The sequence below is a fragment of the Embiotoca jacksoni genome, unplaced genomic scaffold (assembly GCF_022577435.1).
Source record: "Embiotoca jacksoni isolate LCO1_2020_lvr unplaced genomic scaffold, fEmbJac1.0.p SCAF_1, whole genome shotgun sequence".
Lineage (NCBI taxonomy): Eukaryota > Metazoa > Chordata > Actinopteri > Embiotocidae > Embiotoca > Embiotoca jacksoni.
Window position 1 is genome coordinate 12,060,495 of NW_027185229.1, and position 16,259 is coordinate 12,076,753.

A 16,259-nucleotide genomic window follows, 5' to 3' on the forward strand; every position below is an offset into this window, starting at 1 on the left:
TAAAAAAAATAAAAAAAATAAAAAAAAAAGCACTGCAATTTGTGAAATGTGCTCATTGGCTTGTTTGCCAAGAATGAGATAAGGAGACATAAAACCACTATATTTGGATCCTAAATATAAGGCTACAACCAGTAGCCGGTCAGCATATTTTAGCACACAAAAAAAAACCAGCTAGCCTGGTTAACTATTACCACCTGAGAGGCTTGTTTTTAATTACGTTTATCAAAAAATAATGACACTTTTATTGGTGTTCTTATCTAACTCCTCAACAAACTTAAACTAAGTTCCAGCAAACCTAAAACGAGACGAGGCACATATTCATCCACCAATGTGATGCAAGCATCAGACGTCACATCAGATAAACAGCTGGAGGTGCTAATTCACCATGTGCGCCATTTAACCACAGCAGAAGAAGAAGGTGCAACAAGATTATACAAAACAAACGATGAAAGAAACAGTGAATAGCTGTGTGGAAAATGTAATTGACACCTGGTTTGTTTCATGTAAATGCCCTCATCGCTCCACACGTGTTTTTTCAAGAGACTTTTCCACTCTAATTTTGATGTAAAAATTTAAAATGTGCATCATAAATGGTGGTTGATAACCAGCGGGGTAGCGCTGTTTGTTTAAAGTACCTGTGACGCATATTTAAATTACTTACAAATAATAAAGTGAAAAAATAATCACACTATTTTCAACGGTTGTTCTGGATTTCCCATTTAAAGTTTCATTGTCTGATTTCAGTCACAACACGTTCTTGCAAATGTTTCAATGAGGGGTTCCAGTGAAGTAAAACGCTAAAGGGCTTTTAATTTCAAACATACATAAATGTTGACTCTGTATTAACAGTGCAATGCAGTAACATTAATAGGGCAAAAGGGGGCTAATCAAGAGAACTGCAAAAATTTGATTCTCTCACTTGGAGAAATAAAAGTGGCAGATCGTTCTTCCAGTGTACTCCAGCACTGCACCTATGTCAGAAACATACTTATGTCATGGTAGAAAGGACATTTTCCAATATGTCAAACTGTTTCTTCAACCTCCAGTGGTCTAGAGAATTCAATTCTTGACTAAGGGGCAACTTGATCTGCCTGTGAATCATGGCTGGCTGCTTGCAAAGAGATGCTAAAGGCCACAGTCTAAGGATATAATAAGTCAAACTGATAGACAAAACAGGGATGCTGTCAATACGCATTAACAAGCAAAGTAAAATGTATTGAGTGATGGTTTGAAACAGGTCACCAGAGACAGAATCAAGTTTGCTTCCAGGCTAAACAGTAAGTGACCAGAAGCACTGACTCATCCATCCTTCAACGCAGTCTAAACTTATAAACAAGCTGAGCCTGGGATGGGCAGCTTTGCTATGTGTGACAGAGGCAGTTAATGAGAGGTGTCAAATTAAATTAAACACTTGATTTAGGGTTGTCGCTGTTGTATCCCAACCCAGCTCCAAGAACTTTTATTCTGAGTAAACCCTGCCCTGTGGAAGAGTTTTTATTTTGGAAAAAAAAAAAAAAAAGCCTTTCAATAATTATTCTCTTTGTGTACAACTAAAGGGCTAAATGTGTGGAGATGCTATGGTAAAAGGAACAACTACCAGCTACCAAGGAACAACAATAACATATATAATCCCAGCAATGGTGACGGTGCACCATTTAACTCCCACATCTGTTACGCAACATGTGCAAATTCAAACCACTTTACAAAGGAGGCGTTTATGGCGAGAGCACACTGTTCAGAGAAATAAATAAGAACAGAGACAATAACTTGAAGATTTCTGTGGCTTTTTTTTTATTGGATTTTATATTCCAACAATAGTCTCTTCTCATCTGGTTATATATTTGCAAGCAAGTACAAATTGTGAAGAAAAAAAAAACACCTCCCAACAAAGAAAACATCAAGATTTCTAAATCATATGAAAAAGATTTGTGCTTTTTACCTGCACTACAACACATCGTACAGTTTTATCAAAATTCTTTCTTAGAACACAGTACTGGGATTTTTCTGTCTTTCTTTGTTGAATACAGCTGAAAGGGTAGCATAATTGCTGTAAAATCAAGAAATCTGTATCAATACTGAAATAAATTAATGCTTTTAGACTTTTTGGCAATGGAGTTTTTTCTCTGTTTCTAAAATAGTAGTGTTTTTTTAATATAGGCTGAGCCCTGACTGCCGTACATCAAAAGAGGCACAGTGGGTGATAAAAGGCCTTTGGTGGTTACTTCCCATTTCACGGAGCCCCAAATACCAAATTCACACTCTTTATTTCAAGCCTGTACAGTAAACGGTCCACATTTAATGCAAAGTGTGTATTTTTATGACGGTCCTTTTGGACCGTGTGGTGCAGAAACATTACTGTAGGCTACACTATACAGTAATTTAATTAACTAAGTTAAATAGACTTTGTATTAGTCCGATTTTTATTTTGTGTTTCTGTGTCAGTATTTGGAATACAGATCCCTCTCTCATCTCAACATTTTATTGACTCAACCTGCACTCAGAGACAGCTCTATATTCATCCTATCAAATGGGATTTAGGACAACCCGTTAACCCCATTAATCACGTAAAATCACACTTGATCATTGTGGGTCACAGAGGCTAGCTTTATTGGCTAGAGTTATATTAATATCAGTATCCAAAATGTGTCAAAAGGAAGTGGTGATGGTCAAATGTATTAATTTCAGCTGCTATTCTTTTAAGGCATGAAATCCAATTCTTGAACAATCTGATCAAATTTCTTTTAAAGTGGTATGCTGCATACTCCACATGGAATTATGCCACATTAGGGAAGCTAAAAACTGCTGTTCAAAAGGACTTTAGAAACCTACTTTGTAATTTCAGGAAACGTAGCTTCCATGCAAATACATACAATGCAGTTTGTGGTTTTGAAAAACCATAGGCTAGTGCTAAAAGTGGGAAAATCATGTATAATTATCTTTTAAATTAACTTGTGTGTCTACCAACATAAAGCTGTAACAGGCTAGCTAATTTAGTTAGCTGTTTATTTGATTGATGAAGTATTCATTTTCTGTGACAAAACAATTTTTAAGTATAGTCTTATGCCATTAAAATAAAAATGTAAGTTAATCAGCAAAAAGCAAAAAAAAGTTGTTTTTTTAAACTGAAAATTGAAAATATAGCCCTGTTTTTGTAAGCTTTTCTGGTATAGAGTTCCAGGGAAATTATAGCCCATCTAGATAGCTCACTGCAGGTTTTGGGCGGTAATGTCTATTTTGATATCTCTGGCTACAGAATTTTGTAGTATTTTCTCATACATTGTAAAAAAAATCTAAGGGTAAAGAAGACAAATTTACATGTTGTGTTTTTAGACTAGTAATGCTACTGGTTGAACCACAACAGCAGGTCCAGCTCCATAAATGCAAGTATCTGTAACTGAGTAAGGAATTGTATTATACTATTGGTTGGCTGAATACTGAATACCCCCTGTAACTTTTTCAAATTATCAGCTCTTGTTTCAAATAAAAGCCATCTAGCATTTCATACACAGTCCAGCCATATACTTGGTTTTGACCTCTTCTTGTTTCAAGCTTTACTGAACTAACAACCTGTTGCAGGATCAGAAAATGTGCTTTCATTGTCTAGTGTTAGACTAGCCTGCTGTTACCACTGCATAAATATATGGGTCTAGCCACGCTTCAATCCTTTCCAGTCATTGCACCCTAATGGGCATAGACCAGTTTTGAAACTACTGGAGCTGCCTTCAACCAAGGCATGGATCACCATAGGCACTGAAAATTATACCACTGCTGCAATTACATTTAAAAAAAAAAAAAAAAAAAAAAAAAAAAAAAGTTAACAATCATACATTTCCAGAATATAATCACAGCGAAGAAAACTGAAGCTGTAACAAACAGTTTGGCGGAACCTGGCTGGTGTTAAACTGGTAGTTCTGTAAATGAATCTAAAGATAGGATGAGGATCACTGGGGCAAGCCTGCTTCCACAAGCTCCTCATTTTACCTGAATTATTTACCTGCAGTGATGATATTTTAATCAGGTCACCTGTTTTGGCACATAGCACGCGTATGTGTACCTTGCAGACTGTGATTTTAAGCAAGCTTTGACCTGTGTGAGCTGTCCTCTCTGTCCACACTTGAACAGACCACTGACCAGTTCAACAGAGGACCACAAGCAGATCAGAGGTGACTGAAACAGCCATTTTCACCCAGAGAACCAAGATAAAGAGAAAGGCACTGGGCATACATCCAGCCCCCAGCTCAACTCTACTGTTTGTATAGAGCCATTCATCTCCTTATTAGGATCAGCGCTGGGGCTGAAAGGAAGCTGCAGGAGCTCTCTGTGTTATTGGTGTCAGTGTCAGTAGATTTGTAAAGATGCTGAACAAGGAGCTCAATGCTATGTGTTTAAGTATAGACAAGGACATGCACAGAGACTGAGAATAAAAAAGCATGTCAATACCACTGAAGAACATTTTATACTTGTCTCTTAAACTTTTCTGGGCAGAATCATCCATTTGCCAAGCACAACTACTATGCAGACAACACGGTGTGCTTTGCTAAATGTCATTTGAAAGCCAACACCGATCGTCTTAATCTGCGGCCTGGAGATTTTGGCAGTACTATGTGTGTTGTTGGCGAAGAAGAGTCTGGTGAGATTGCAGCATGAAAACTACTACCACAGGGAAATCAATCATGGCATGAATTATAAAGGAGCCTCTCATTACCTCTGCAAAAACAAAAGAGAAAAAAAAAATCGAAGCGTGACAGAGAACCATGAATGACCAATACAAGCAAACAGAAACATTTCATGCTTAGCGGCAAAAAAAAAAAAAATGTTTAAACCGTGGAACACTTAAAGAAAAACCTGCAGTAAAAAAATATTTTAAACAGACGACTATCATAGAGAGAGCTGCTGATGCCAAAACAATCTGTGGTTTCCGTTACAAAGGAGCAGCCTCACAACTTTTTGAGTGCAGGTGGGGGAGAGAAGTGAGAGTGTTGTGTAGGACGAGATAACAACACAAACGCTTGAGTGTACCACTGCTGCTTGCTAAACTGAAAGACTTCAGGACTTGTTGTCTGCAACACTATTGACACTCAAGGACACCCAATGTTTCTGCTACAAAAAAAATCCTGATATTTTCACAGATGAGCCCATTGAACATGAGAGTGCCTGCTGATTCTAAAACAACAAACGTATTAATCCAGTAAAACAAATACTGGCACACTGCGGAACAAGATAGTGAAGAGGAATAACAGAGCAAGCAGCTATGATAGTGTATTAGTAGACATTTACAATGAACTTGTGAGCTAAAAAGAGGAACCAACACTTAACGGAACTAAAAATCACAACAGTTTTAACATTAGTATTCTATTACAATTTAAGATTCATTTCTTATCGGTTCTATTCTGGTTGCATAACAATCCAGTTTAAAGTTTAGACTGATGATGGCAAGCCCCAACACCTGGACTAATTCAAACTACAACTGAGCTGCAAAGTATTGTTAAAACAAAAGACCAATACATAGTGGTCAAAAAGGGATATTGTCAATTCAATATATTCTCACATTTTGTGCAAAAAAGTTACCTTTATTAGGTATCTCAAACAAGAAATGAAAATAGCAATGTTTATGCAAAAAGGTTGTCTTTTTTTTACATATCTGGGCAAGTAAACATTTGATTATCTTAAGAGTACAAGGTATACTTGAATACAACCACATGGAAAAAAATATTTTTCATTGTTTTTAAAAAAAAAAAAAAAATCAATAAATACATAGAATTATGAAAATATCAATAGATGTCATATTGATATTGAAAAAATAACTACATCTTTGGCATCAGAACTTGCCACCTTTAGGATAAATAACTTCTTGCGGGCGTTTTGCATAATTGTCCATCAAAATTCCTTCATTTGCAAGATATTTTAGTTGTTTTTTTTATGTATTGCCAGCTGCAAATCCCCTCACAGCATTTAAATGTGATTAAAATCTGGGCTTTGACTAGGTCACTCCATAACCCTCCAATTCCTCCTTTTGAGCCATTCCTCTGTGGATTTTCTGGTGTGCTTAGGATCGTTATCCTGTTGAAAGCCTTACTTCCGGTTAAATTTCAACTTTTGGACAGAGGGTCTTACATTATTTTCAAGCACTCAAGCGCTCCCATGTAGGTAAAATTTGTGCAATCACTTTGAGACCAACAGCCAAGAGAGTTACCAGCAGATCCTGTAATGAAATGTTGGGTTCTTGTCGACTTCTTTTTTTTTTATCAAATAATCAACTGTTTGGCCTGTGCACCAGCCGTTTGAAATCTTCTCCACTTGTAGAGGATTTTCCTTACAGTGGATTGATTTCTTATAAATTGAAAATTATTTCCACTCCTACCAGACTATAGGCATCCATAACCTATTTTTCTGAAAGCCTTAGTGAGCTCTTGGGATTTTAGCAAGGTAACACCACACACTTCAATAGATAACAGCAAACCCTTGATGTAAGAGATCTCAATATCCACCTGTCACTTTCTGAGGAGGTCCTAATTGTTGGCTCCTAATCTAAATCCTTGGATTTTACTTTGATGTATTTGAAACTGTGATAAATGTTAGGGTGTACTTATGCATTCCATCTTACTGATCTGTTTGGTCATTTATCTAAATTTTCTATTTTCTGTGTCATTTGTTTGAGAATATCACTTTTATTTGTCTGCACTACTTCAAAGAGGATCAAATGTTTGCTTGTTCAAATATGTCAAAAAAGCCAATAATTTTCCATGAGATGTACTTAGCTGTTTGCTTGATTGTATGATGTATTTGCAGGCTAATTTGCATTCTCTGCATGAAAATCCTCATGCTGGCTTGACTGAAACAATGAAGAAAAACTAAGCTCTTCTTGTATACTTGACAGCTTCTTGCATTAAAAGGGTATCTTTTTCTAAGCAGACTCTGATGTCTGAGCTTCACCAAACCACACAAACGCAGCATCAGATCTGAAAAACGAATTTTCTAACGAGCAACAGATCACACCAGCATATGAATGTCCAAATATCTGCACGTGTGTCACTGTGTATATTGTCGCAATGCATCGGAAAAGAAAAACTGTCATCATATTTGTTCTTAAGATCAAGACTGTTGATCTTCTGTGTTAGGTGTCAGGCATCAGTGCAATGTCCCAATGCCGTCAGTATGAGTTGCACATGTTGGTTTAAAACTGTATAATTTTGATTAGGAGTTCAAAAACAAGTTTAAATGGCACAATCCAAATAGATACTAAATGAACGTAGTGGTGAAATACAGCATGATCTTGTAAAGCCAAGTAGGGTCAACATGATAACAGGACTTGTGAAGGTGTGTGTATACAGTACAGTTGATCCTTCACGAGGCTGCAAATAGAGCCACAAGCAAGCTGGTGCAGCAAACATAAAAAACACACTGGGGATGATTGTCACATTAGAACTGACAAGTGCAAACACACACAAACACTCACTATAAATAGTGAAGTAATAACTGTGGTTGCACCTGATCTGGCTTCCAACCTGTCTGACCAGTTTAGAAGGCAGAGGCCTGAAGACACTGGGAGTAGTCTGTGTATCTACTGCTAAACAGACCACTGTGATAAACACATGCAACACAACCCTCAACAAACACATTTTTCATCTCTGAGAAACACTCGTTGCCATCTAGCAAGCAATGAGCCTGTCACAGCCTGTTTGCTGACTACACCCACCGGCTTCACTGGGCAGTTGGTGCACAATCATCTTTCCATCTAATTAACAGTGAAATATAATGTAGAGGTCAAAGTGTGCCCACCGTCCTTCGCTGAGCTGCATATCTCGTTAACCACAAAGCAGCAGCAACTAATTTTAATTACAGGAGATTCACTGTGGGCCAAATTGAGCTTTACTTTACCTGCAGCATGCAACTTAACCATGCTGTAAAAATGATTTTGTACAAATCAACTGAACAGGATTTTCCTCAGTAGCAGTAAGCAGGGTATTGTTGTGAATCTTTATGTTTTTGCAACTCTAATCTCTCCTAATCCTCTTGTTAGGTCTTGTTTTATGAATTTATAAATAGTTTGCACAGAGATCGACCTGAGCACAGAACATTTTTCCTAAATTCACCAGCTCTCTACAATGTGCAAGACTCAGGCAATGAGGCACCCTAATCATCGGAGACATGAACACAGATCAACAATGGAATTAACCTTCCTCCACAACTGTTGAATGCAAAAGTTCCAATTAACGATTGCCAAATGTAAAGTGGCAGAAGGAAAACAATAGTTGCTGGTTTGGTTTGTTGGAAGACGCTGGAGAAAAGTATTTTCACAGCAGACCACAGTAAAGGCAGAATAGACAGCCTAGAAAGAAGTGGGGACTGTTATCTTTCCCCACATGAAATTTTCCTGAAATAGGAATTCTATTTTTCTGTTGGGAGGCAAACATGAGCAGAATCTTGTGTATCAGTGCACCAGATCAAAGCCAGACAACAACATGATGAGTCTCATCCTTGAGAGGCAGGGGATTTGTTCAAAGGCGGCAGTGAAGAGGGAGCGAGGGAGACAAGTGTAGGTATGCAAAGGGAGCAGGAGGAAAAAAAACCTGCTGACTCACTGTAATCATGTGGCTGAGCCACTGCTGCTCTGGGTAAAGCTCCCAGCCTCCCCTTCAGAAGGACAAAGTGATGCTTCTCATCAACAGAGAAGAGCCATATGACCGAAGGTGGGAAACAGAATGGTGAAATAAAACTTGTCTCACGGCATGAAATCGCTTCTCTTTCTCCATTCTCACATCCGACTGCAGACAGAATGATGCAATCAGAAGAAGGCAGTAAATGACCCAAAGCTGTGTGAACACAGACCACAGCTAAAAATAAAGCTGTGATCCAACAGAGACCAACAGGACTACAACTGGCTTTGGAAGAGACTCAATAGAAAGAATAGGGAGGAGCAAATTAGTGTGGTCGTTGCTTCTGGCAAACCCTGGACACACCACTCAGCAATGTGATGTTCAAGTCTGCCCCGTAACAAGATTTTGACAGGACTGCAGAGGATCCAGCATTCTGATGAGGCTTAATTTAATTCCCATAAAACAAAAGCACACAACCACTGTGATTGCTGTTGTCGGACTCAGCGGCAGTAATGTTGTGTTATCCTCTTTTGGTTATTCCAAATAAAGCTGACAAAAGAGCATGCAAAACAGAATAAGATTAAGTATCTGTGTGTGCTGGGTAAACAAACACAAAGCTGTACTGCTGAAATTTCAGCTGTATCAGCTGACAATCAATGACACAGTGCTCTCTTATCAGGTATTGGTTACGTGGTGCGTAAACAATGTTTGATTTTCGTATATAAGTTGTCAAAATTATTTTTACCCTTGGACTGCATAAAAATATGACATGGCGACAGAAGTGAAGTACTTTAGACCACATTGATGTATGTTGAGTTTGTTTTCATGACTTATTTGATGCTATAAAAAGGATGAATGTCATCATGATTGACAACTGCTTTGAATAAAGCACCGAGGGCCTTGAAATGTACATAAAAACGTTTGAAACACTGCTCCTTTCCTGGAAAAAGATGTTTTGCTCTTTAGCATATTCCGCAACTGTGCCGTTTGAATGTCCGAGAGTTTGTGATGTCATAAACTAAGGGTTGTTCCATGTCCTCCCTAAGCACATCCAACTGTTCAACTAAAGGAAAACAGAGCGTGCATGCCATCGCTGACCTAGCAAGCTACAAGTCTGAAAGGGGACTTAAAGAAAACCTGTGGTTAGCCTGGGTCTGCAACCCTCAGAAAACAGTCAGTCAATTAAAACAGACTGTTATTGATGCTCCTTGAAGACACAGACACAAAACAAACTTTTTACATTGGCGCTCCAGATAGAAGCTTAAGAGAGGAGATATAAATCTAAACTGAGATGTTGTTTTGGTACTAAAACAAAAGAAATAATAAAATTATGAGTAACAAAAGACTGCACATAAAACAGCAGAACAGTGTGAAATATGGGACCTTTAATGCTAATTTCATAGCAAGTAAGCTAAGAGCATGAGCAATCTAGGGGGTAGTAGTTGACAGTCTATGTAACTAACTATAGCAATTACTACATGTTTTTCTCGTTAAATAGTTTTTACCATCGGCATACAGCTAGCATCCAAGAGAGTCGAGATTGCAGCGGGACGTGAAGTTCAACAGGTGTGTGCTCATATTTGGGCCGAACAGGAGGCCTGACCTCAATCCCACCCCTGCGGTCACTACTGCACAGGCAAATGACATTACCAGCACAAGATGGAAGTGCTGATTTCCAAGCTATTTTAGCTTCTCTTTTGTGGAGTTAAAGGAGGTGGTGATTTGACGTCCAACTTTATATACAGACCATGATTTTAACACAGACCTCCAAATTTATCTATTGAAGGTGATGGGTATAGGCTTCATTTTCTGATAAACATGTTGTCACTGAAAAAAAAACTCTGAACATGCTCGTACTTTGCAGATCCCTTTGCAGATGCCCAAAGTTTGTCTATACATACGCTAGAAAAGTTAACTTTTAGTGCACCGTATGTTTGTACTGTATTTATTCTGAGGAAATAACCCTGAAGTTGTCATCCGGGTTACTCCTGAGTTAGTACAAAACTTTGATTTTTGACAGGAAGCCTGTTTGATAAACTGGTGGCATGGAGTGCAGGCCGTTTCGGCAGGCAATGGAGGTGTTGTATTAAGGGAAATGTAGGTTTTGTAAGCTTGACTTATGAGCAACCCAACTAAATATCAGGATCTTTCCAGGTTTCAACATTTTGTTTCCCCAAACTTTATGGTTTTGTAACAGTAAATCGCAGGAGAGGCTCTTTTCCATTTTAGTCTTGGTTTAATTGGCAAGCCCTGTGTTTACTGGCAGAACAGCAAATTTTAATATAACAGGTCCCTTTAAAAATGGAACATGTATCTAACACTGAAAAAGAGCTGAGACGGTTGTTTGTGTTGCATCTTTTAAATAAAACAGGCTAAAGAAGACAGTCATATCGTACATAGGTTCAACTTAATTATTTAAAATAATACACCAATTTGTTTGTCTTCCACATCATGTCTTGTACAGGCAAGCATGGTATCCCAGTGTGTGGGTATGCAAATTGGATGCAGCCACATTATCAGTGACAAATAGAAAATGTCATCCATAGAAATAAAAAGTATCACATTGAGGTTTGGAATTTGATTGTAGGGGGTCAGGCATTTAGTTGATATGTTGAAATGGATAAGGCTGGGGTTCAGAGAGTCCTCACAGATATGAATGTGTGTCTTCGTATGTGTGTGTGTGTGTGTGTGTGTGTGTGTGTGTGTGTGTGTGTGTGTGTGTGTGTGTGTGTGTGTGTGTGTGTGTGTGTGTGTGACTGTGACTGGTCACTGGTCACCGGAGTTCAGCAGGCAGGAAGAGACGTGACCACACTCACCAAACTACAAAAACATGACGGCTCAAAAAAACATTCAGCCCGGCCAACAGCAATGACAGCCAAGTGCAGGAGGCGCACACACAGACACACATAACCTGTGGCATGCCTTATCGTCATTGTTGGTAACATCAGGGTGACCCCACAAAATTATGCAGCATTCCATGCCTGCAATAAATGCTTCAGGGTACACACAATAAAATATGACTCAAGTAAATTGACCAATTGAAAATAAGTCTCACTAACTGCCCTTTTTTTTTTTCGAACAACAAAGGATATTAACACTGAAATAAGAAATGATTGAGTTAACTGGCAAGAATGTGAATTATAGCCTCCAAACAGACACAGAGGGGAGAAGGGCTGCTTCAGATGCCTCATACATTCTCATTTGAATTGCAAATGGTGTCAGGCAGCATGCTGGGCTGTGAAATCCCAGCAGCACCCTCGGGCAGCTGAACTCACACACAAACACTGACATGTAGCACACTGGTAGCAAGACGTTATACACTACAACCAAAAAGAAAAGAGGCCATAGAATCTTTAAGTTTGATTTACTTCAAAGTGTCAGGACTTCATACGATCACAAATTCATGTGAAGGGACAGACGAGCAAACAGTAGAGTAAGTGGTGAGATGAGGTAATGGCTCCCCGGCAGTCAGGCAGGGGAGAAGGAGCATCAGGTGATACTCAGAGGGAGGCTGGCTGGCAGGCTGACCGGGCAAGGATGACACAGCAGGCAAAGGAGTGTGTCCGATGTTAACGACATGGATGCGGTGTGACAGCAAGTCTGCCAGCTGAGGCTTAGTGTGTGTCTGTGGCCTGGAGCAAGAGTGTTTCCAAGTATTGTAAGCCCACCTGTACGGCAGCGGGGAGCAAGCTAGAACACTGCAGAGGGAACGGAGCCGCCCAATTGGTGAGATGAACCATTTTAAAAGCCAAAAGTCATGCGGTCAAAAGAGGTTTTCCAATACAAATATGCCAGACAAATGCTAAAACAGTCCCACTAAAACATTCAAAGGGCTTGCCTTCTCAATGCTGTGTGTAATTCCACAAAACCTGTGAAAGCCAGGGGACCAAAGGTGAGGCCATTCCTATACAAAGACCTGCCTCAGCATGTAGGCAAAAACAGGCGGAAAACTGCTTCACCTCTGAAGCCAACTGACTCAGCATTTCACATCATTTACACATCACTAACAGGTTAATTCATTGAGCTAAAACCTACAAACTATACTGTAAATTCTCTTCAGTTTGTTTTAGAAAGAAAATATACACAGTTGGTGCAGACATAGCAGAAGTGTTAGTAAGAGTGTGGAGTCCAACAATGTAGTCCTGTCAGTATGACTGTTGCATAATTAAGGATGGGTGTGTTTGAGTATACACTGACTAAGCCAATAGCAGATCCAGTTTGCTCCTGACAGGCAGGGACACAATCAGAACAGCTGATCTCTGAAGCTTTTATAAGCAGCAACTTTAAAGCACAAAGAAAAATCCTAACTGGAAGCTGTGTTCTGGGGTAGAGGGAGAGGGGGAGGAGGGGGGGAGGATTGACTGCCTGGTTGTAGGTTTGCAGCTTTGATATCAGCACTGACTGGGCCAGTGGGCACAAAACGAAACTACAACTTGCTCTTGCTTCTGCTTCATTCCCAAGTCCATGCGCGTTACAAAATCATCTGGTCTACGGAGCAGCTGCAGCTTCAATAAAATGCCTTTTCATTGCATCACAACGACACTGTAACAAAGCGCCAGAATCATTTGGCGAATTACGCGTAAAAAAAGGGAAAAATACAAGGAAGCCCGACATTCAGTAGAACCAGACTGTGCTTGTAACGACATGAGCAAACCGGGAGGGGAGAAAAATATGAATATTTCAACATACCCTCCTGTCAGACAGGCATCCAGGGCAGGACCATGGATGGTGCGCACCGGGGGAGGTCAATCCTGCTCGTGCCGCCGCTTCGTGTTTATTCCCCGGTTTGAGGGAAAGCGAGTGAGTCGGTGTTTTGCCGGCGAAAAATCTAATGAGAGAGGGAGAAGGAGGAGGAGGAGGAGGAGGAGAGAGAAAGAGGGAGGGACACTGTCAGATGCAGGGAGGCAGGAGGGAGGAAAGACACACTCGTACACACACTCACACACGCGTGCAGTTCGTGTGCTCGAGGGAGGAGGGATGCGTGAAGCTCAACAACGCTTGTGTCATTCCTGCAGAAATGTGCCTCTCTGTCAACAAGTACTCAAATCTAAATAAACATGCGGGACAATACCACCAAGGTGACATAATGCCTTATTGTTTCCACAGCAGCTGCATTCATGTAATCTATGTGTCATAAGTGACGCAACAATGTGAGAGGTATTCACCATTAAAATGAATCTGGATGGTCGGGGAGCAAGTGAAGATGTTTCATTTTCCGCCAGAAATTATCCTTTAATAAAATATTCAAAGCCTCGGCAACTACATCTGAGGAGTTGCGTTTATTTCTCGCTGTGTCGTCAGGATGGCACAGTCCCTTTGATTGCATCACTTAGTCAACTGGTAACAACGTGCAACCTTTGCGCGCTCACCTTTGCATACTGAGATGATGGGATTTAATAGCACAAAGGGCAGCGCGCCCTGAGCCACCCACTGCTGTAAATAAAAAAGAGTGAGAACTCGCCCGTGAAAAGCGATAATACGCAGGTATCAGTTCCCCATTGTGCTGGCTGAATTCACAAGGTGTTATTCAAGGTATTATTATGAGAGGCAAGGCGAGTTTGATATAATTAATCACTGATGAGATGTTGCTGTTGTTTTGATTAATTACTCTTACAAAAGCAGGGCTGTACAGCTGTAATATTGTTTACTTATTACTGCGTTAGTGTAACAGTGGCTCTATACAGTTGGCTATATTACAGTACAACATACAAGGTCACTACGAGTAGGCTCAGTAAGCAATCCGCCGTCGGATAATGTAGTGCCAAGGCTGGAGTATCAACCCAAAGGGTACCCAAAGCCGCAGGTTTGCGCGAATTTGACAGAGCGATCATTCCAATAAAGGACATTACCATGTGACAATATAGTGTCACTGAAAGAGGGGTTTTATCTGAACGATTAGAAGTCACAATGGGGAAAAGGTCATTTTGGCAGAACCAGAGATCTCGCCCTTTACCCTTCGTCCTTCTCAAAGCCTGGTGCTGCCTACATTACCCAAGATGCAACTGGACCCCCTATGGATCCTCTGCTTTGTTCTGGAGCTACTAAAGCCTTGAGTTGCTTAGCCTCAAGCAAAGACAAGAGGCTGACTAAACTCACTTCTTTTTAACTACAAAACCCAGATTTTGTTTTCATTATTTTCATAATCCCAATGACTCAAGTGATATCATTTAAGGCTATTTATCTGACTTGAGTCACAAAAGGCCTCATAAAAACTGTTGCCTCTTCTTTGTCTTTAACAGGTGGTCGCCAGCATAAAGGAGCAATACTGCCACTTACTGTGTTTGAGTGCAAACCATGTAGTAACTGGCCTCGGCTTGTTTACTTTGTATGTGTTTAATCAATGTGATATAAATATGAAAACAAATTTAAATCACATTTATCATCAATATATCAGGACACCATTGAAATTTGAAGTAATTGCAAAAACTGTAAAGACTATGATGTGTAAAAATGTTCCTATTGCCTAGTCTTAACACCCTGTTTTGGATCTCTGGGCCAAGATTTATGACCTCTGGTATTTTTATTTTGTGCTTTAAAATCACAGAATTTGTGTGTTTTAGTAGCCATAATCAACGTTGTGTTATTGGTCTACATTGTGAGAAGGGTCTTCAACTTAGTCTATAGAGAGTTTAAGCATCTTTTGAACATTATTTCCAGCAGCAGCAGGCCATTCAGTTTCTCTTTTAATAAACCCGAATGCTTTGGATGTTTGTGGCGTTCCATCATTTTTTTGATTATGGTATGTTTCCACTCCCCCATGTAGCTAGGGTTGGTGAGCAACTTTAGAGCAGGTTCACTTAAATTGACACCAGTGTTTGACTACTCCAAAAGGCTATTTACTACAATGTGATTAGTTACTTTTTGTTTTCAACTTCAGAAATGTTATTATAATTAATAATCCCAGCCGTGTTTCTCACATTACTTCCACAATTTGAGAAATGATATAATAATTAATGTAGCTAATTACTTCTTCTATATAAGAAGCACGTTTCTGCAAGTAAATGAAATGCAATGGGTAATATTTTGCAGGTAATTAATTATTTCAATTAACCTTCCTAACATAGCTCACCATGCAGTAAAAATAGGATTAGATAAGGCTGGAAAAACTGGACACACTTTGCACATGTAGTGGGGGAACAGGAGATTAAATGGGCCTGAATATAATTATATATCCAGTCATACATATACCTATTTATAATAAAAAAAAAAATAATAATAAAAAAAAAAAAATCATCATATCAGTAAGCATATTGATGGCATTGAGATTTATATGTAGCTATACCCATCTGTATAATTAAATATGTTCTCCATTGTTTCTCCACTCCTTTATCCAGGCTTTCCGTGTCAGTCGTAACCCCTCGGTATATTTATACGTTTTTCCCATGGTTGCATCATTAAGACATTTTCACTGAGAATTGCAAAGTAGATAACACAATGTTTAAGCCTAATAGTCTGAGACATAAAAGTGTTGTACTGCTTTTGAAAATAAACATGCATGAGGAAAATGTGAGAGGTTGGTTTAAGTTGTTATTGTCAATAGGATCTGCATATGCACAAAGTACCATGCTATATAAGCCAACAGACGTGAAAATACCTTGAGTATTTATCTATGGATCTCTGCTTTGAACCTCCTCTTAATACACAAAGGACTGTTTCAATTGC

General features: G+C 39.3%; 1 protein-coding gene across 8 annotated transcripts in view; it reads right to left on the bottom strand.

Annotated features, from left to right (window-relative positions):
- The window catches only part of LOC138208253 (band 4.1-like protein 1), an 84,546-nt gene extending 71,113 nt beyond the window's left edge, over positions 1 to 13,433 (bottom strand). For 4 of the 8 annotated variants that reach the window (XM_069166224.1, XM_069166383.1, XM_069166055.1 and 1 more), the window contains exon 1: positions 13,287 to 13,433. The gene's annotated coding sequence lies outside the window, so the exon portion shown is untranslated. The remainder of the gene's footprint in view (positions 1 to 13,286) is intronic. The other 4 variants (XM_069166636.1, XM_069166299.1, XM_069166554.1 and 1 more) reach the window with 1 other exon arrangement.
- Positions 13,434 to 16,259: the final 2,826 nt, after the last annotated feature.